This window comes from Thermobia domestica, chromosome 6, assembly GCF_964235325.1.
Source record: "Thermobia domestica chromosome 6, izTheDome1.hap1.1, whole genome shotgun sequence".
NCBI lineage: Eukaryota > Metazoa > Arthropoda > Insecta > Zygentoma > Lepismatidae > Thermobia > Thermobia domestica.
In genome coordinates this window covers 84,880,448-84,903,696 of record NC_137459.1, presented here as the reverse complement: position 1 = coordinate 84,903,696, position 23,249 = coordinate 84,880,448, and positions in this window count along the sequence as shown.

Sequence of the window (23,249 nt, the reverse complement as noted above, 5' to 3'; positions counted from 1 at the left end):
TTTTTCAATGTCTCTGAGCTTCTTTGGATCCACTGGTACTTTTGCCCTGTAAGCAAGGTCTTGTGGAAACACCATCTTGCTAGCGTCTGTTTTTCTCAGTTTAAAAGTTACATTTTGTATGCCATCAATGTACTGATAGGCTTCCATGCAGCCTTTAGTTTCACTATTGTACACAAGATGTCTATATTGACTAATAGAAAACTTCTCAACTTTTTTTCTCAATGTCTATTGTAGTTTTCTTGAAATAGTAAGGCCACCAATCCTTAAAGTTAATGATATCATCGTTTTTGACACACCTTACCTCAAACTGTGGAAACGCCTTTTTGGCTGTTTTAATGATGTCTTCATATTGTTTTGGTGTATAAATGCGATCACACCTTTTTATTGCCCTTTTAATAACTGAGAAGTTTCGATCACAGGGCAGAAAGCTGTGGCCCCGAATTGGAAAATAATGAATAACCACTTTACATCTATCATTCATGGTTAGGTCCAAAAGTAATCTGCTGAGGGTGTGGTTCCGATTCTGACCCCCACAAGCATCGCTAAATATGTGCAGTTCTGTACCTTCATCTGGGATGCTATTAATGAAACTGTAAATGAATGCAGATACTTCATTAGGGCCCTTCTTCGCTTCTCCTTCAGTATATGTAAAGAATTCTGATTTATGTCTACCTATATCGTGGACATTAAAAACATAAAACCAAAGTTGCCGTAAATAAAATATTTCCTGAACAGGAAAGAACGGTAGGGGAAGATTCTGCATATAGTCAAATGTTACGGCCATGACGTCATTTCTACTTTTACAGATGTCACTGACTTCCTTGAATTTAGAGTAAAATTTGTTTGCCCGCCTTTTATGGACAAGTAATTCTGCTACTGCAACTCTTTTTGCTATATCATTAAGAGTTGCAGATTTTATTTTCGTGTTTAAATCTTCACATGTGGTACACACATCCACTTGTGGACGTCCAAATCGGTAACCATAATTTTCCAGAAAATAACGTAAGTAATACTCATATTTAACAACTGGTTTTAACTCTGGGTATTTTTCTACAAACAGTTCGTGCATTGTTTTCACTGTTAAGTCAGATTGTAAATAAGTAATGGGCTGAGAAGTGTAATGTGAAACCTTTGTGGGGAACGAGGCAATATGCTCATCTAATTTAGTCAAAACTATGGCACCTAACGTATTTTCCCGGTTAGTGTATTTACATCTCTTATCCTCTGTTTTCTGTTTTGTTTCTACTAACTTAGTTAAACGTTCAACTGGTTTGTTAGATTTTATGGCATGAAGCGCCATGTAAGCTTTGCGACACACCTCTATTCTAGTATTATATTTCATTGCAAAATATTTAAAAGATGAAGTATTACGCTTAGATTCAGTTGTCAAAGGACGATGACGTGCAACATTATGTCGTTCAATTAAGCCTACAAGATACGTATCACGTTCGTTCTTAGGACGTCCACAGAAAAGAACATTTATTATACATCGTTTTTCTTCTTCAGTAAACATTTTCGTACATTTTTTGCGACAGTTACAATCATTACCTGTTACTCTTGGTTCCACTAAATGCCCCTTACTTGTCACAAACTCTTCTCCGCGTTGTCTAGCTTGTTTTTCAATTTCTTCGATACGCTGGTCGTTATTGCGCTTACCCTTTTTCCTTTTAGGTTTATACATATCGTCTTCTGACGAAGACATTGTTGAGACACAATTTTACAGAATACTTCAAGGCACTAGAATATTATTTTGCAACGTTCATAACACATAGCACGACTACTTTACAGTACACAACCTTCCACGACTGATGTGAAAGCCTACCTGTGACTAACACAACATCTAGTGGCCGATCAGGGAATTACTGGTGTTGTGTGGAAAAAGGAAAATCTTCCAGGGATGTTTTCTTTCTTCCACTCAGCGGAAATTTCAAAGCAATGTCTAACAATGGATTATGAAGTAACACTCTCTTTTTTACGTTCATTCTATGTATTTACGGATAGAGAACAAAATGGCTATTTCAGTTTGTTTTCGTTATTTTTTGGAATTCTCTCCTTTTTCTACTCACCGATTCAATTATAATCTATGGTTTCTTTTTTTGTGCGCCGCCAGTGAACTCCTAAAAGTTTAAAACCATCAACAAGAGTAAAAGGTGTGTGATGAAACTTCTCAGTCTCAGAGTAAAACCAAAAAAAGTTTACTTTTGTGGTAATTAACAACAGCACCCGAAATACTAGCAAAATTGTTAAGCCCAGTGTGAACAACCTGTAAATCTGCAGGGGAATTAAGTATATCGTGGACGTCATCAATTTATGCTTGAATGCAAATGGCCCTTGTTTCAATACGGACACCAGGCAAAAGATTATTATGTTTGTATACTAAGGATGCAATAGCTAAACTCTATAAAATAGAACTTAAGGGGGATCCTTTGGGAGAGACCTCTTTCACAACCAAATGCTGAGATAAAATACCATTACAATGTATTTGAAGTAAGCGATCGGAAAAAAGTGCTTTTATCATAGAAATAAAATGATGTCCGATACCATAAGACGGCAGTAATTGATATAAATAATCGAGATGGAGATGATCAAATCTTGTGCTATATCGACTGACAGTAATGCAGTGGTAGAACCATGATCATTGGTAAAATAAGCAATAGTGTCCCTGATATTACTTAAGGCGATATACAAGGGGGGGGGGGCAAGAGCCATGACCAAACTGAAATGGAGACAATAAACGGTGTAAGACGTGCCCCAGTCTATTTGCAACAAGACGGGCAAAACTCTTGTAGTCAAAATTAAGTAACGTAACAGGACGGTAACATTGAATGCAAGTAGAATGGGCATGTTTAGGAACTAATACCAAAAAGCTTTTCTTCATGTGCCTAGTCAAGTGAGCCATGTGCGGACTCCAAAATTCATTAAACATTTGAGTGAGGACAGGTAACATCAAGTCCGTAACCATTAAGTATATTTCATTGGGTGTCATGTCAGGACCTGCTGACTTTTGTCGTTGAGCCATAAGAACGGCATTTTTAACTTCCTGTTCTGTAAATGGTGCATCCAGAGTGTCCCGATCAGTAGCCTCCAAACCACGAAGCATAACAAAAAAGGGGGAAGAGGAAGTATTTACGGGAGACACATTTGTATATAAACTGGTATAATAATTATGAAAACATGGCACCACCTGATTACCCTGATGCACAGCATTAGTTTGATCTACTAATTTACTTACAAGTTTAGGTTGACCGCGTTTGCGCTCTTTACAAATTTGCTGAAGTGCCGCATCCTCCGTTGCGTTACAACTTTTTGTTTTAATTCTGACAACAACAACAACAACAAAAAAAAGTTTTGTACGCTTCGGACACAAAGATATCAGTAACGCTTTAATTTATTTGACCTTGACAAACACAGAAGGAGGCATAGGTCCAGGATATGCAGAGTAATAGGCATGAAGTAAACGAGTATAATAATTGAACTGGGAATGATAAGCATGCCAAAGCTCCTTACTATAATGTCTACATACATATCTTAAAGCTGGTTTAATATAAAGTTCCCAACAAGTAAGCAAAGATGAACATCCACTATAATTGAAAAATTGGCGCCATTTAGTAATAAGGCGTTGTTGCAACCCAGGATCCGTTAGTAGAGATGTATTCAAATGCCATACTGGAGAACACTCAAATAATTTCTGAACAGGTAACCTCAATGTTAACAATACAGCACAGTGATCGGTGAACGAAGCAGGATAAAGTTGTATATCGAGCACACAAGGAATTAAGGATTGAGATATGTAGAATCTGTCTAACCGACTAGGACTGTGGCTACTAAAGAATGAATGTCCTAGTTCCGTAGACTTATAATAATTCCAAACATCGATAAGGTTAAACGAAGTGACTACCTGTTGTAGGGTAGACGAAAAATTGCCTCCTGGATGATGATCTTGCGCAAGAAGAGAACAATTGAAATTCCCTGCGCAGATAATAGGAGCGGTACTATAATGTAAAGCTACGGCAAGATTCGTAGCAAAATATGATCTCTGACAGTTTTTTGATTACTTCCACAATGAGCATAAACATCAGTAAGGTGATAGTGCTCTAGCTTTGCTGTAAATAGTGTACCTTCCGGGTGTAAAAATAAATTACCAATTGCCAAATCTGCCCTGTAAATGAGACCAGTTTCGGTACCAGAAGGAGTATCATTAGCAACATAGATACACCGATGCGGTAATTAAAGAGTAGAAAAGTTTACTTCTTGTAAAAAAAAAAAAAAAAAAAAAAAATCACGTCAAGAGAATGGACCAAAATAAAATCCACTAAAGCAGCTTTCCTAACCGCAGAAGACAAACCATTAACATTAATTATGGCAAAATTCACTGAAAACATGTAGAAATAATCAAACGGAAACGATAGCAAACACGTTGAAAGCCCTATTAAGAAGGACCAGAAAAGTAAAAAACGGATCGGGATGAGATTCATTATAAAAACAAAAAATATCCAGTATACACTAGACACTGTAGTTTTCAATTTACACGATAGCGGCAAGTTCACTGAGTTCATTGATATCCTCGGGTGCACTGATATCTTCTTGTAATTGAGCGTTTTGAGAGAAGATTAACTTACCAAGTTCATGTCGTTTCTTACGTTTTCGACGTCCTCGTTCGGGAGATGCAGTAGATGAACGGTTGATTTCTGTGGTAGTAGGTGCGGTTGAAACGTTGTCAAGTACCATAGGGTCAGAATTAGTCGTATTGCACTGAGGAAAAAAATGTACGTGGCGTACTTAAAAAAAAATAGGTTATATGCCTAATTCCTACAGTTTTTGGACTTAACGTACAGCAGACGTATAACTGAAAACGCATGTTTTATAATACTTTCTGTATAAGTGTTTCATCTATACGTACTTTCCGTATGAAACAATGTAGGCCGTCAGGATCTCACATACAAATAGAGGTATATAACATATAGCTGGCGAAGGTAGCATAAGTATATGCATGTGATATATATGGGAAACTGTTAGATGTCAGACATCCTGCAACGGCATGATGTAACATCTAAGGGCAGTGCCTATGTAACATACGGATAACATATGCTCAGTACTGATGTCTATAGTAAACAAAAGGATACCGTATATTTGTACAATATACCGCTGTCCGGAGAACGGATTTTTCTCTGTGTAGTAGAAACGGGAAGAACTTGAGGAGAAGTCGTAGCGTTGGTAGATGAAGCATTCAAACATGATACAGGAAGATCCGCATGAGTCTCAACAGTGTGATGCACTGAGACGGGTACCTGAGAGCCGGGCAATTCTTGTACTACAGGAGTGGGACTGTTGCTGCGACTGCGAAAAAACATGAACCGCAGGGGAGCACTTTTTACTGGAAGGTTTAGCTTCAAAAAAAATGAAATGAAATCTTTGAGTTTTACGTCCCACGATTATGCCGGTTAGGCTAAAGGAGACGGTGATGATGAGTAATGAATGAAATGGTATAATGAAGAAAGTGGGAGGAAACGGGAGAACCCCGACAAAACCCACGCACACGGTGTTTGTCCACCACAAAGTTCACTTGGCGGGGGCTGGGATAGAACCCGGGACCCCAAGCACCACAGTAGCTTCAAAAAAGAATCAGCACTAGGTAGAAGGCTAGAACTGTTATGAACTACAGTGATGGAGGGGGTGGGGGCTGGCACAGAAGAAGCACTCTCAACACTGGTATTGGCGGGAGAGTCAGATGGAGGTTTCGGTTGCAACACAGGAAATACACTATAATTTGCACTGTCCGCTGCACTTTCAAGTTGTACTTCGGGAGGGGGGTCTCCTCAGCAAAGTACGAACACCTGGAGCCACTGACGTTGACGTATGCCCATGAGGCTGAACAGGCTTGGCCTGGCGATATGGGCAGGAAGATACGAGGTGGGATTCGCTATCACACTTCGTACATGTTTTAGATTGTCCAAAATACTTATCCCAAAGCCGTAAATTACAGATTGTCACATAGGAAGGAATGTTCGGTTTGAAAATCATTTTTAAGAGTTTTCGACCAGTTCTTACAGAATGATGGCCTGTGGTGTATTTTTCTTCGTCCATGGAAATTATTTCACCATACTGTTCCGACACTTGCTTTATTTGGACATCTGAAATACCCATAGGAACTGCATAAATTTTCACCAATTTGAACATGTGAGAAACCGATTCCAAAGGCAGTTCATAAATATCTTCAGCGTCAGTATATGACACAACACCATTATAATTCATGAGGATCCGATTGCACAAGTCCGTATTAAAAAAAATAATGAAAATAAACTTACGGGAAAAATCAAGTTCGATGCTCAACACATCGATTAACGCAAACTTAAATTCACCGTGTATCCATTCATGTAAGTAAATAGAATTAGGAACATTTACTACACTCTGGAAGTTAATAGGAATCGTATTAAGACGTAAAGAAGCCGTGAGTCACTGAATAATCACAATGAATAACTTAGCGTTCTAAGAAAAAAAAAAAAACAATTAAAAAACACAATGCAATTCAATTGCACAGGCAACAAATATAACACCAAATGCGACAAGTACAGTTAATCAAACAGACACCACAGTCCACCAAACACTTGACTCGTACAGACACATCACACGATGTGAACTGCACGAAAGTCACGGACGAACTTCCTACCCCTCATCTAACAAGCCATCACCTTTTGTAAGTTATAAATTTGCATGCAAATGATCCCATTATACGTTTGTGCAATCAATGTTTTGCTATTTTCTCTTCAAAAACGTAACATGTTTACGACGATTCGTTTCGTTTTCCATTACGGCTTCGAAGGAGATGATTTTTGTTTGAGTATAGGATCTTTTGTCTTATTTAGCCGACAGTTCTAGCAAATACAACTCAATTCACACAGCAGTAAAGAAAGAAAAGAAAAGAAAAAAACTCGTATTGCCTTAGAAAATATTCCTGAAACTGCATCATGCACCCTGAACGATGGCGTAACTAACGGGAGTGCGGTGAGGGAGGCCCACAGCAAAAAGGGGCCCATTGAAGTTTCGTAATTCCACTTTGGAGGTTTTTATATAATTTCACATTTTTCCTCAATGTCTAAAATGCAACTTCTTTAGCCTTAGATGATAAGGAAGTTGTGAAGGAGCTATTGACTGTGAAGTCTACTGAAAAGATTTATCACGTCCTTGCAGCAACAACTTTAAGTTTTCGAACAGTAATGAAGAACAAGATTGATTGAAATTTTAACTTAGAATGAAATAACTAAAAATCTAACCTTATATAACTCTCATTGATAGTAGTGTTCCGTATTTGTTTAGACGCCTATTCTTTTGTAACTTTATCCAGGCCAGTAGCCAGTCCGAAAATGTAGAGGGGACCCAGACTAAGTTTGGGTGGTCTCGAGCCAACCATATTATATTTCATAAAATAGTAACATCAGCAATTCATTTTTATTCTTGAATGTTTAAGTATTTTGTTTCTGCATAATTCCATTATCCCTCTCTACACACACACATTAAGTTAACATTCTGTAATCTACATGAAAAGAACGTAAGTTTTATTAAATGGGCATTACTAACTACACGAATTAGGATTAAAATATAAATGTTTTAATAGCCCCATGTAATACTAACATTAAGATCAAGAACGAGAGATGATCTACTGTGAAATAAGGGAATTCAACTTTACTTAGGCTCTTGTTTAAAGTTAACTTGCGAAGTTGCCCGTCCTTTTTTTTTTTTTCAAAATTTTGAAAATTTACCTGGAAGAAATTGATAATTTGGTTGCTTGTGTGCTTGATAACATGTAAGTGAAGCGTAATTTACGTGTAATATATTTTGATAAGCTGTTATAAAGACGTTACTAATTCGCAAGTAGAGGAAACTACTTGTCTCTTGGTTCAGGACGGTTGAATTGTGGATAATTTTCGAGTAAACATACCTGCAAGTGTACAAGGTCTTTGCGCTGGATGTGACTTGACAGTATTAACATTTGTAAAACATGATGTTGATAATGAGGTTAATATTTTGAATATGTGTAAAATTAATTGATTAATGAATGAAAGAACAAAAACCATCAACAATCGTTCACGATTTTCTGCTTGAGATAGGAGAGCACAAGATATTCATTTATTTCTGGTTTTATCTACGTGGACGCAATTTTTATTTTCTATTACTGTGAAATTCATCTTAGTATTACCTAAACGTCTGTAATTATTTTTTTTCTGTTCCTCTTTTCTGACTAACACTACAATCTTATGTTTTCAAATCACCGCTCTGTGTTTGTATTTCCATTATCAAGCGTTAGTATCCCTACGGTCATTAAATTGTCTTTCCAAGCGCATAATTGTCCACAATCACCTTTATAAGTGAGTAAAATAAAGGGAAAATAAAAAGAAAATACCGATCTACTTAACTCGATGTGCTTCTTTCCTCAAAGTAACAAATTCAATTTCAAAGCGGGAGTTTATTTAATTTATATCTAAAGTAGATTCCTCTCTCATATGAGAGGGATATACACTTTCCTAAACGAAAGTACCTTCAAGTTTTAAAATAAAAGATAAAAAATCTGAAAAAGAAGTAAAAATTTATTAAGAAAAAATCAATAACGTACCTAGTATATGCGAGCTGGAACGTTCACCTCTGCTTTCGTCGGTCCGTTTCTGAATTCGTTTTCACAATGATTCTGTATTTGATCATAAATGACGTGTGCGTGACTTGTTTTGTAAATCCTCCAAAAGCAATATATACATAATTTAATTTTCCTACCAATGTTCTATTTCACATTTTCTAAACGTTACGTTACAGGGCTTAACTTGCAAATGTGAAACCAAACTATTTTATTTTAGTACTACACTTTTCAAATATATTATGTGAAGTCAATCACATAGCGAAATTTACGATTACATAAATCTTACCTGATATTTCAGTTCATAAAAGTATTCAACATTCCTTACTAAGGTTCCAGAATTTATCTGATACTTCACAAAGTACACATTTTCAAGAACAAATACCAAATACCTGAGTTTTCCCATAGCCTCTCCCTTTCGCTAAACATAACACTTTCAAAAAGCAAAACCGACTTTTTCATTAAGGTGTACTCTAATATACTAAGGAAAGTATACGTTAAATAAAATATGACATATTGCACTTAAGAAATATTTATTTACAACGTAGAAATTTTACTTTCCCCTTTCCCTTAAATAACACTAACTATTCTCTTCTACAATGTTTTCTTCCATCCCTTCATTCGCCTTTCTCTATTATCAATTTTATCCATGAATTTTATTAGTTCATCATCCAATTCACTGTCACGCCACACATCATCAAAATTGTACATTGATAAGCATAGCTCACGATCGTATCTACTATCACCGTACACTTTGTCTTCATCACTAGTATTTTTACTATGGTATGTTCTGCTGTTTCTTATTTCATCCACTTCATTATTTGTGGTTTCCATTAATGCTTGTCTTTTTTATTATTTTCTTTGTACACACCTCCTTACTCTTCTTCTTCTTTAATTTTATCTTTAAGATATTTTATTCATTTTTATATTTCCTTTCTTTTCGTTTATGCGAATTTTCTTTCTGACACAGTATTCACTAGTTTGTCCATTTTATTAAACCACATCACTTAACGTTTCTTCATGTACCTCCAAGCTTCTAAAAAGAACGATAAATCAATTAATATTAAAATCAAGAAAGTGCTTATAAAAATATTTTCTAAATACTAATGTTAAAACTAAAGTATATAATTTCATTTTCTACACCTGGTGTAAAATTGAGCGTCGTAAGTTTGATTTTGCATTAATTTTGAAAATACAACCTAATATGTGTTTCGCATCCTCTTCATTATATAGGTGTCTTTATAACTATATGCTTAGTGTCTATTTGTGAGAATCTTCTTAAATTCTTAAAGGAAACTTAAACTTTAAACTGATTACGATGGTTAATTTTTTACATTTCATGTAGCCCCAGTACTCAAAGGGATTCTCAACTCAAATCAAAAACCTATCATTCTTCTTCCGTTAATGCTGTTATTTTAAACTTGAAAATCCTAAGCGGAATTTCAACACTTAGTAAATATTTTCTAACGTACAATTCATAGTATTTTATAAACTCCTATATACCTTTACGCTTAGCGTATGCGTCTTCAACGTCAAAAACCAAGATTCAATTCATAGTACAAACATACATAGTTCAGTTTTTACATTCGCTGAAGATCGCGCTAAGTTTCCAATCAAAGTTCCAGGGCTCCTCGACAGAAAATAAACGTAAACGTTTTTTCTTTTCATTTTGAAGAACATAATTTCTACATTACATAATAAGTATTTACGGCAAATCTATAATAAATCATAAAAGCGTTTTGGGACTTGATTCCCAGTAAGGTAGTCATTAAAAAATTTAAATATAAATTTTATATTATGGGAATATGAGTATACTACATAATTTCCTTCAAATCGATTTACACAATTATATAGCACCATCAAAATATACGCATGAGTTTCATTATGAGTAAATGGTTAGTGTTTGTGCCTTTTACTTATGGGAATCGATTTCGTTTTCCACCGTGAACTCGTGCGATTTTAATTGCACGTTAAACTACGTCTTACATAGTCTCGGTGCTCAAAGGGATGTGCAACTCAAATCAAAACACTTTCCTTCTCCATCCCTTAATACTTTTATGATAAACTTCAACATTGTAAGGCAAGTTTTTACAATAAGCGCATATTACCTAACAAAACATTCTATTAAATTAACTACCCTGAAAATAATTTCCTAAATTTCTACCTTATGTATCACACAAGTCCTAACCACTTTCATTCCATTATTACTAATTTAACGAAACTTATCTTAACCCTAATTTTCCTAAGTGTTCAATGTAAGCATATTGGTTTACTACATGCAATACAAGTAAAACAAACAATTTCTCTAATTACTAGTATTTACTAGCATACAAAAAAAGCAACAAATATCCATATATTTTTTACTTGTTATTAGATTGTTAACCACCTAGCATTATATGTACCATTTTAACCACCGCTCTACTGAAATGTAATTTTTATAATACATAATTATTATTTCCCTTTTCTTCTAACCTACAAAACTGTATCTTACTCAATGCTTAACATACGCAGTTTTGCTGTGGGAAACCCGAGTTCAATTCTCGTTTTGAGCTTGATAGATTTGGAATTAAAACATTAGTTTTTCCTTAAATGCGATATGTTCACCAGTATGCTTCAACCTAGATTTATGACACCCCCTTCATTTCTCCTCTTAGAGAAGTAAATTGAATTAAACTCATTTTTTATACTTGTTAGTTGTATACAACGTGAAAGGACTATTCAAATTTCTCTTTTCTCATTATATGTAATTCCATTTATTACATATATATATATATATATATATATATATATATATATATATATATATATATATACAGAGTGGTAGGTAACTCCACCGACAAACATTGGGAGGTGATTCCTTATACGAAATGAAAGAAAAAAGTTCTAATAAACATGGGACAAAAACCTCTCCTTTCAGAGGTTGAACCGCCGAAAATTTGAAAAATCATGTTTCGAAACGCCCTGCCTTAGAAACTATAGGACTTATCCCAAGCGGTTTAAGAAATTACATAGAAACTAGTATGCGATCTATGTAAATATCCATGTTTTACCATTCTCCGTTATCGGCGAAATGAACGCGCCATTAGTACTTAAAGGAATATCCCTACACCTGAACTTTCTTTTTACAGTTCGTTTCGCCGATAACGGACCACGGTAGAAAATAGATATTTAGATAGAGCGCATAGAAGTTCCTTTGTAATTCCTTAAACCGCTTGGGATCGGTCCTGTAGTTTCTAAGGCAGAGCGTTGCGAAACGTGAATTTTCGGCGGTTCATAACTCTGAAAGCAGACGTTTTTTTCTCATGTTTATTAGAACTTTTTTCTTTCATTTCACATAATTAATCACCTCCCAAGATTTGTCGGTGGAGTTACCTACCACCCTGTATATACATATATATATACTCTTTATAGTTTCATGCATTTTTCCTAAGTGTTTCTACCAGAATGTACAGGGATAAGGTGGTTCATGGGTAGAGCGTTTACCTCTGTTTTATGACGTCTCCGGTTGGATCATCGGTTAAGTATGTATGTGGTGAACAACATAGTGTTTATTGGCTTTCTGTGGACTCCTCCTACATTTACATTCCACCAATTCTTCCATCATGATTCACATGCCTTAATCATCCGTCTCGTTTAGCCTAGAAATCGTATGCGTTGGATAAATGATTTCAAATAAAGCTCTTTGTTTTAATTGTGTTTTATTTTTTCTAAGTTAATTGTGTCTACAGTGTTTTTTTTAGTATAAAATCTCCTTTTTACGAAAGTCTATTTCATCATGAGTTTTTTTTCTTCTTAAATGTTTCTAATATAAGGTCCTTATCTTAACAAAGTCGGTTTTCCTAACTTTTTTCCATCATAAGCAAGGTTCTTCGATACAGTTTCTACTACGTGTTTCATCTGGATAATTTGTCTTTAAGTTTTCCCCAGTATAGGATTCCTGTTTTAACAGAATTAAAACATAATTTATCTACGTTAATGCGGGTTTACCAGTAAGTGCATTGTTTGTATATATTTTCGTCTTTCGTTTTCACATGGAACAAATCTTACTTAGTCCGAAAATTTTTCTCGTTTTTTTTTTTTTTTTTTACTTTATTACAGAAATACACTTTCTTTTAAATTGTAGTTCAACATTTTTTTTTCTTTTAACACAGTACTACGAATGAGAAATAAATACAATTTTTTCCATTACCTTATTCTTTTCACAGTATATCCCTCTTCTTTTTCATGCACAACGATCCTCAATACAATTCTCAATATGTACACCCACATCACTCATTCGAACTTAAATTTTCACATTACGCAAATACCAAAACAGTACCTTAATTCTGTGTTTCATTATTTTAAATACGAACACATCTATATTCAATGCTCCAATCGCTTAAAAAGGTGTGACGCTTTTCCACGATAGTAATTCTGAACAAAATTTTCACATTAATTGAATTAAAATATGATCACAAACTGTCTCTCCTGCCTTAACTTCTTTCCGCAAAATTTCTTACATCATTAAGGGACGTCAACAATCATATATGAGAGGCTGAAATCAACATACATACCCAAAGCCAAAAAAATGTTATTTTACTATTATTACTATTTTTCATTTTATGTCTCCAATGCATGTTATATACCTTAAAATGTAAAAAAAAAAAAAAATGTTGAATTTACTTTTAAATCTTTTCAAAGATGTATGTAATATTTCATAGGATCCCCATTTTTCCTACCGAAAGCCTTGAGTTAAATTTTCAATATAAACAATGCACCCAAAAGGTGCGAACACGGTTTCAAACGAATGTATCCCAAGAAAACATTTCTATTTTTTTTTTTTTTTTTTTTAAATATCAAACCCGTCTATTTTCAGTGCACACATTTTACTCAAAGTATCTAATCATCATTATTCCTGAAAATGATTCTAAGTGAAGTTTCCCCTGCATTTTCACATCATTTAAAAACACTATCATATTCCCTTCCTCTTTAACTCATTGCTCATACATAAAAATCCTAAATGAAAAAAAAAAAATGTCCAACTCTATAATTTTAATACTAACTTCCAATTTTATGCATCAATTTATATATCGGTATTTTAAAATACACAGGTAAAATTATTAAGAGAGATCTTATTGGTAAAGATCATTACTTTTTCCTCTAAGATCTAAGAAGACGGAAAATACTTATCAACTTATTGTTTTAAAAAGTTGAAATTTTCTGAAACGAAGCTTCGAACAATTGAAGAATTTGGGGCAAAAACTCGTCAAGTTCAAAAATAGTTTTACAAGGGTTTCTCGTCATCCGATTTTCTTCAAACTTGGCACATATATACTAGTCCAAAAATAAACTGACATGTAGTTTTTTTTTTTTTTTTTTTTTTTTTGTCTGTTTGTTTCTTTAGGAAAATAGCTTAAGAGCGGCAAGGGGTTCTCTTGATTAAAAGGACAACATTTAAGAAACGAAATTCTACCAATGCAAATATGACTTCAAAGTAGGAAATACGTGTTTTTTTTTTTTTTCGTTTTCTTCGACAAAAGGGTTGCAGGGGACAATGCCTCTTCGAAATGACAAAATACCGCACAATTCTTACGGAAATTTAATATTGGTGGAATTGCTTACAACCGTGACATGTTCTAGATAATGTGTTCCTGAAAAAAGATCTCAGTGGGCACAACCACGAATCACTGACCGTTTGGCCACTACAGGGCCATTTGTTTTGAAAACAGAGGAAAATAGCGATACTCTGGATTTCGGTCAAAATGACAGAAATCGTGATATGTTGAATATATTGTCACCCTGAGGAAAGGTCTCAATTGACACAACCAAAAATCACTAATCGTTTGGTCAATACAGGGCTTCTTTCTTGAAAACAGCCGAGTATAACGATGTTCTGGATTTCGGCAAGAACGAGTAGAACTGTGTTGTAGATCTTCTCATCGTGAGAAAAAGTCTTAATGGACACAGCCATCAATTACTGACCGTTTGGAAATTACAAGTTCAGATTTTTTAAAACTTCCGGGTATAAGGATTTTATTTTATTTTGGTGTAAACGAATGAAACCGTGATATGCTGTAGATATTGTGATCCTGAGAGAAAGTCTCAATTTGCACAACCACCCATCACTAAACGTTTTTCCACTACAGAGACAATTTTTAAAAAGCAGTTGAAGGTAAGGGCATTCTGGATTTCTTAGGAATTGCTTGAAACCATGATATGTTGTAGATATTGTGATCCCGAGAAAGAGTCTCAAGAGGCACAACCACAAGTCACTGACTGTTTGGCCTCTATAAGGCCACTGTTCTTAAAAACGAGCAGGAAGTAACTATATTCTGGATTTCAAAATAACTATTTGCAAACGTGATACGTTGTCGATATTGTGATCCTGAGAAAAAAGTCTCAATGAGCACAACTACCAATCACTGACCATTTGACAACTACGGGACCATTTTTTTTAAACAGCAGAAGGTAATGATATTATGAAATTTTGGTGGTATTGTATGAAAGCCTGAAAAGTAATATCCCAGCGGGTATCCTATCCAACCCGGAAAATGGATAGAAGCCAACATCACTAAGCATAGATAACATTGCATGGTTCATCTTGCGGGACAAAGGAAAATCATGGAAAGCTTAAGACAATTGTTCTTAGCACCACGACATCTGGAATATATCACAGTTTCATTCATTTACACCGAAATCAAAATATCGTTATTCAATATATATATATATATATATATATTAATCTGGACCTGTAATGAACAAACGGTCAATAATCGATGGTTGTGTCCATTAAGACTTTTTTCTCACTATGAAAAGATCTACAACATAGCTCTACTCATTCTTGCCGAAATCCAGAACATCGTTATAATCGGCTGTTTTCAAGAAGCCCTGTATTGACCAAACGATTAGTGATTTTTGGTTGTGTCCATTGAGACCTTTTCTCAGGGTGACAATATCTACAACATATCACGGTTTCTGTCATTTTTTTTGCGAAATTCAGAACATCACTATCTTTGGTTGTTTGGCCCTGTAGTGGCCAAACACTCAGTAGGTGGTAGTTATGCCCATTAAGACTTTTCCTCAGGGTCACAATATATACAACATATCACGGTTTCAAGCAACTCAACCGCAATCTAGAATACCGTTACCATCTGTTTTTTTTTTTTTAGTGGTTCTTTAGTGACCAAACGGTCAGTGATTGTTGGTTGCCTCAATTGATGTTTCTTCTCAGAATAGCAATACTTACAAGATATCGCTTTCAGTTATTTTCACCCAAAATCCAGAATATCACTATATTTGGCTCGGTTGCTTTCAAAAAGTGGCCTCGTACTGACCAAAAGAACAGTGATTCGTGGTTGTGCCCCCTGATACTTTTTTTCAGGAACCATTATTTCCAACATATCACGGTTTCAAGCAATTCCACAAAAATCAAATTTCCGTAAGAATTGTGAGGTCCTTTGTCATTTCGAAGGGGACATTACCCTTCGACCACTGATCCTTCCTCTGCGCACAAATACTCAACACGGTTGATACCAAATTTACAGTTCGAACAGGAAATACCAACATGGATTTGTTGTTTGTTTTTAAATTTTTTTTAATAATCAATTGTGCAAACTACACCACAAAACAAGCAATGAGTCGAGAAACAAAAAGTGGGGGTCTGAAACCTGTGCTTTACTGGAGAATATGAGTCAGTACACAAATTTAAGTTTGAGCGTTTTGCAGCTGCAATGTATTTCGGGTTACACCAAGTTTTCCTGCATTCTACATATACTCTCTGTCCTTCTTCCACACGCACACTACTTCCTTTCTCCACACTTGCTTTATTCACTCCTACACACCCTTTCAATTTATGTGTTACTTGTTTGTTTACCTTTAGATCATGTTGACACAACGGGCATTCCTTTGAACAATACCTTTCCATGATTAAGAGTTTACTAATTTCTTATGATCAGCAGTATTCGGTACGGAAGAGAACTTGAAAATAAAAACACTCATATCAATATTTTTAATACTTATTGTTCATACTTCATTAACATTATCATATAAACAGATCATAACTGGCAATAAAGTAACTATAAAACCAAAATATAAGAAATAATAAATAGTTAAGGAGCGGTACTGAAAAATTAGGGGTACCCTAGAGCAAATTGCAACAGAAATGATTTTTTTTTTTTTTTTTTTTTACCTATGGCGTGTCTTGAATAACATATCGCACATTTAGAAATGGTTCCACTAAGGAAGCATAAAGGAAACGTAAGAAAACTTACCATAAAGGTTCACTAAAAGAAAATAATTAATTTACCATATTTAAAATTGGTAGAGTTTGAAAGTGTTTCTGCCCCTTCAATGCCCTACAAGTTTTAGCATGGTATTAACTTAGCAGTTATTATTATTTTAAGGGCTAAACTACTTTGAATCGTAGACTACTTTGTAATAGTTATATTAGCATGAGTATACGTATAAGAATGACTAGAAATTAGCGACGTCACAAAATATCTCCACTGCAATCATATTCAAAAAAAAAAAAAAAAATCTACTTCATATACATACATTAGAATCAAGACTAGTGAGTTATAACAGGAAGATTATTTTATGAAAATATATGCATCGCTTAGTGCAAACTTTTCCCTACATTTTGACATGACATGTGTAGCTATCGTACGGATAGGATCCAAACTACAGCGAATTCTGTACTGCAAACTGTGTTTTACAGTTCCATATCAGAGTTTTCAAAATGGCGGATTTCCTCCAATGGGATTTTGGTATACTTTCGATATGTTGTTCAGGACACTTCATAGGACCAGAAAATTAAAAGGTCATTTCTGTTGCAATCTGTTCTAGGTTACACCTAGTTTTTGAGTACCGCTCCTAGATTATTATATTCATAAGCATTTGAAATGAGAAAAAAAGTATTGCGTATAAAACTTTCAGATATTTTTTTTAGAAAAGTCCCGTGCAAAAACGTGCATTTTGCTAGTTGTATAGTACAACATTGAAACTCTACTTCTAAAATAATATTTTTTTTTCTTAAATGTGGCTAAACTTTTGTTATGAAACTCCAATCTCAAAGTGATGCTAAACATTCAGTTTAAAACAACATTACAAAATTAGCAATAACATAAGTAGACAAACTATGTAAATTTCAGAAGATAATTTTCACATTTAATTCGAGATGGAAATATTGTGAGTGACAAGCATGTCCCAGAAAGGTTAACACTAATTATATTAGGTGTCCTATAGTGTTAGTAAAATGAGGGTAAACAAAAAAGCTTCCATGGTGTGAAGGGTCACTGGTGGATAACAAAATATTATACTAATTGGTTGAAACAACGAAGTTAGCAACCTGTTTGTTTTGGACAAAATTGTTGCGCTTACTAAATACGTATTAGAACACCTATATAGTTTTAAAGTTTATTGTTGTAAGTTTCGTATAACGAGATTGAGTCATATGCTACTAATTCTACTACACAAATTAATATGAGAAGAGGTGTTACTTGAATGAAGTACACACAACATGAACATTTCACATTATGATTTATTTCAGTACACTTTCACGAAGGTTTCAAAGTAGGAAGTATCGGGGTGTTATAAGAGTACTTAGAATAGCGAAGACAAAACGCTTTTCGTTATACAAATTCTGTATTTTGTACTCTATAGCCAATATCCAATATGTGTAAACGATTTCTTTTAAATGATGATTCTTGTAACAGACAACCAGAGCAATTACCTGAACCGAGTTTGTTTCGGTGTCATTCTGTTAACGTTGTGAAGCTTCAGGATTATCCGCTGCAATCTGCTTTATAATTTGTTATAAATTGCAGAACATTTCTAAATCATTAAAATCACTGCTTTAATTTCAAAGAATGTTTCCTATTGAATGTACCCAAATAGCAGAAGTATTTGTAAAGTCATTTATTCATTTAATTTTACAACTTACAAGAAACACGGACATAAAACAACATGCTAAGTACTCTATTTCAACTCACTCACACTCCTTTCTTCCACACGTCACTTCTTTCCGAGTATAGACCATTAAAATCTATCATTTGACTGCGTCCTTATCGGCCGAAACAAAATCAGTCATCCCAAGCACTTGTTGTGGCTTTGGCTTGAATTCTAGTACTGTGACTTTTTTTTTTTTTTGTCAATTCATTTTGGAAACAGGAGTGAGTTTCCAGGAGGACGGACCACCCAGGGGTTCGCATTTGGTTCATCCCCTCGGACAAAATTGTTCATCATTTGAGTCCAGTTATGAAGGGTTACACCGTTGAAGGTTGGAAAAGCACCAATTACGTTGCCCCGAACCTTTTATGAATATAGAGTTAGGCATCGTGAAGTTTCATCTGTTTTACTTCATTTGCTTTTGGCAGCCATAAAGAGCAGGGTTGATATGTTTAAAACAAAATGTTTAAAACAAGTGTTTAAAACATGTTTAAAACAAGGGCTGTTGTTTTATTCAGTTTGTTTTAAACGTTTTAAACAAATTGTTTTAAACGTGTTTTTTTTCGATGCTGGTTGGACATGTTTAAAACAACTAAAATATCAGATTGAAGAAGCTAATTTAATTTTCTAACAAACAACCCATCCTCCGCAGGATTTCTGCATGGAGTAAATTACAAGCAGAGTTATATTCTTATTATAACAGCAATTACTGAACGAAATTCTGCACATCAGTGTGCGTATAACTAAACCAACAGAAATTCAAGTGAAGTATTTGAACATTTCTTAATTTCCAAGAATAACGGAGGTTAAACACACTATACACTATTCTAAGATCCAAATTCACAAATTCAAAACTTGGGTATTTTTTGATTACTATCATTTCCATAATAATGACAGTACTCACGTCATAAACTAGAAGAAATGCTCTGACAAATACAATACAACTCATAGAAAAGAGCAGTGACTAGCCTACAAGGAGCAAATAACATTTTAACTAAACAGTTTTCAAGATACATCTCTATCTGCATCATGGGTAGCTAATAATGATTAGGTCTACGGCATAACAACACAATTAACTCTAGACACCCGCCAAGGATTTTAAGAAAATGGTAGACTCTCACGTTAGGGGCTCTGGTAACCCCCTAATTATCACAGAGGCATGAGTTATACACCATTGGAAAGCTTATAGACCACAAATTCCAACAAGGTATCATTCGTGATATTCCCGCCGTATTCGTAGAAAAAGAACAGACATAAAAAATCATTACAAATATGATAATATTGACTTTGCGGGGCCCTGGCAACTCTTGCAGTCACCTGCGCTGACAAAATGATGCTAATGTGTAGGCCACATACTTGTGACAATAATATAAGAAATGGTAACCATTGCTGCCATTGCGTAATGAATTCGTTTTATGTAGGAAATATTCAAAAAAATATGCGCAGAAAAACATTCATTGAATTAAACATTCTCTCCCCTCCCCCACTATAGTACCATGTCCATATGCAAATCATTTTTGCTGCATACATCATGTATACGAACAAGAATTATGCTTCTAGACCACTTCAGTGAAATATATCTTGTGTTATATGGGACCGTCCCGAAAATAAATGTAAATTTACCAAATTTGGCCCCCTCTTCCTCTATAAACAACAAGTACACATACAGGTTACTATCATGTAGGGGACTACTTCATTGCTTCACATACCAATTTTTATGGATGTACCACAAAGGGGGGGAGGAATACCCGCCAAAACCTGATGAAAAAAATTGATGAAAAAAAAAACTTCATCCTCCCTCTCTCGGCCGTACATACGTACCCCTATATACATAAAATGCAACTGACGGAAAGCTTTATCCCTCAAAAATACTTTGGTACCAAATCATCTTTCCAGCTTAATTAAGGACTGAGCTATTGATGTTTGTTGTAAAAATAAATGTAATTTACGTCAAAAAACTTAAACTCCGAAAATTGGCTAACTTTGCCCCCTCCCTGCTTCCCCATATAATCAAGAAGTACAAATACACGATACTACCATGTAGTAACCTACTTCATTGCTTCACGTAACATTTTTTTAAGAATCTATCCTCTAAGAGGGGGAATGTCCTCCAAAAAACTGTTGAAAAAACAAAACAAAACAAACACGTTATTTACTCTCCTCCCACATACATAAAATGCACACCAGCAAAGTTGCATCTTTCAGGATGGTACCAAAACCATCTTCCACCTTTAATTTGAGGTTTAAGACTGAGCCCAGTGGCGGCGATTGGACGTTAAAAGTGGAGGGGCAAGACATGATCTGAATATGTGCATATCAATGTTAGTTTACCTTGGTCGATGCTAACACTTTGACGAAAGGTTGTATAACTAATAGGATACTATCTTATTCAGTTAAAATACCGTATATCATGTTTCATATTTTATTAAGTAAATTGACAAGAGCAACGGAAGTAGGCACTAGCAACGTGTAAGAAATGTAAGAAGAGATTTGATTTCCTGCTCATGAACATCTTAAAATTCTGTCTGGAAAATTTTGTGATCAGATTATTTAATAACAACTTTGCAAAACAAATAAATAGAAAGGGTAATATTAATCATAGTAATGAATAATGAGGCTTGTTTTGCAAAAGTTACATTGAAACTGGGGATTAATGAAAACATATTTTTAATTCCACACATGCTATTAAATGTATGTTATTACTCTTAGAAAGACAGTAAATACTATGAACAATGCTACGACATAAAAAAAATACTTTTGCAGCTTCCCGAAACATGTTCGTTGCCATTAGGTACAGTTTTCACTTTCTTGGAATACATCTAAACTCAACAATACTTAGATTCACTCCACACACCAGTTATACAAAATCATTCTGAAACCTAGAATTATGTTGAATTCACTAAATTTAATTGTATATACACTAGTACGCCCCTAAACACATCACTTCACTCGTATATTACACTGTAAAACAATGAAAAAGGTAGTTGTTTCTTATTACTCTGTTTTTTATCAATATTCCTTGCTATTAGAAAAAAGAAGTCATTTTAGGAACTGTCAATTTTATGCAATTAACGAATAACTTGTGAAAGACTTTTTTTTTTTTTTTTTTGAAGTGTTATCTCAATTAATTTCAAAGCGGCTGAATAACATTATACGAGGGAACGAAAGTACGCTGGAATTATTGCACAACAATAGGATACATCTTGGACTATTTTCCGTGGCAATTAAAACATCTAATAACCAATACGTTTCACGCAACGGAAAACATATGGCACTATTCTTTTCTATGAACCAATAATATATACAATAACTTTACATTTCCAAATAAAACTATATACATCAATAGGTCACTTCAAAAAATTGGGGGGCAACTGCCCCCCTTTGTCCCCCCTAATCGCCGCCAATGACTGAGCCATTGAGGTTTAAAGGCCTGACATAGCAGTTGCGTCAATGGGAGTTTAAGATTAAGAATGCAGACGACCAGTAGAACGTAACACAAAGAAACTAAACTACAATTTTGTGAACGGAGATCGGGAAAATTAGGGATGGTATCGAGACGAGACGAGACGAGACTTTATACAGTCTCGGTCTCGTCTCGGTTGATAAGTAGCGGTCTCGGTCTCGATCTCGTCTCGAGTCAAAAATCGCCGTCTCGGTCTCGGTCTCGTCTCGGTCAACAGATGCTTGTCTCGATCTCGGTCTCGGTCTCGAAGGCCAAGACTCGGTCTCGTCTCGGGTCTCGTCTCGAAAGTCTCGAAATAAATAGTGTGAAATTAAAATTGTGAAAGTATTATTATCGTACAGTCTGTCGTTTCCGTTTCTTATTGTTTTGCCTTCATTCTTGACTTAGAATTATGGTGTGATGTATCTCTTCGTAGCTAATTTGCTAGCACTAATGCTTTCCATGCGTGTGTTCCAGGTTCAATCATCAGTGCGTATATCATACCTGGAATAAAACCCTAATAGTAACCCATATTTTACTTTCAGCCATAGACTTTGTCTCATATAGCCTCAGTACTGCCTATACAGTTAAACTCTATTAAGTTTACTCCAGTACTATACAGTACTTTATTTCCTTCCTTTGAATCAGAATTGTTCAATACCTCCTAAAGGATAACGCAACACATGGCACGAATGTATTTAATAGTACCGAAATTGAAATTTTTACAATTTGTCATTTATTATCTAATACATTCTACTTTGACTGTCATTTTAAAAAGAGAATATAACGTTCATTATCTTAACAAATAGGGTAAATTATCACTACAATATATTTTGTTTCAAATTGACCAAATGCTTTATTACCGTTTTACATATCAGTGTTTAATTGACACTTTAAAACAGGAACTTCTTTAACCTTGTGGTGAGAGCTACGGCACTCATCTTTGCTATCTGTGGTCTCGGGTTGGATCACCAAACAAGTTAGATTCAAAGTCCGATGTTTCGTATAGTTCGCGTCTCACTTTAAGTACACTCTGTTTCTTATACAAGTTCATAAGGTCGTAATTTATTACATAAGCATATATCCAGTGCCGTAACATAAATTAAGCTTATTCCTGAGCTCTCAGCCATGCATGTGGTATTTATTCGAGAAAACTAATCGTGCTTTCATTGTGTTAAAATTTTATATTGACTGAAAATTACTTGCGAAACATGGACATACATATTATATAAATATATAAATAATTCGAGCTATATATAT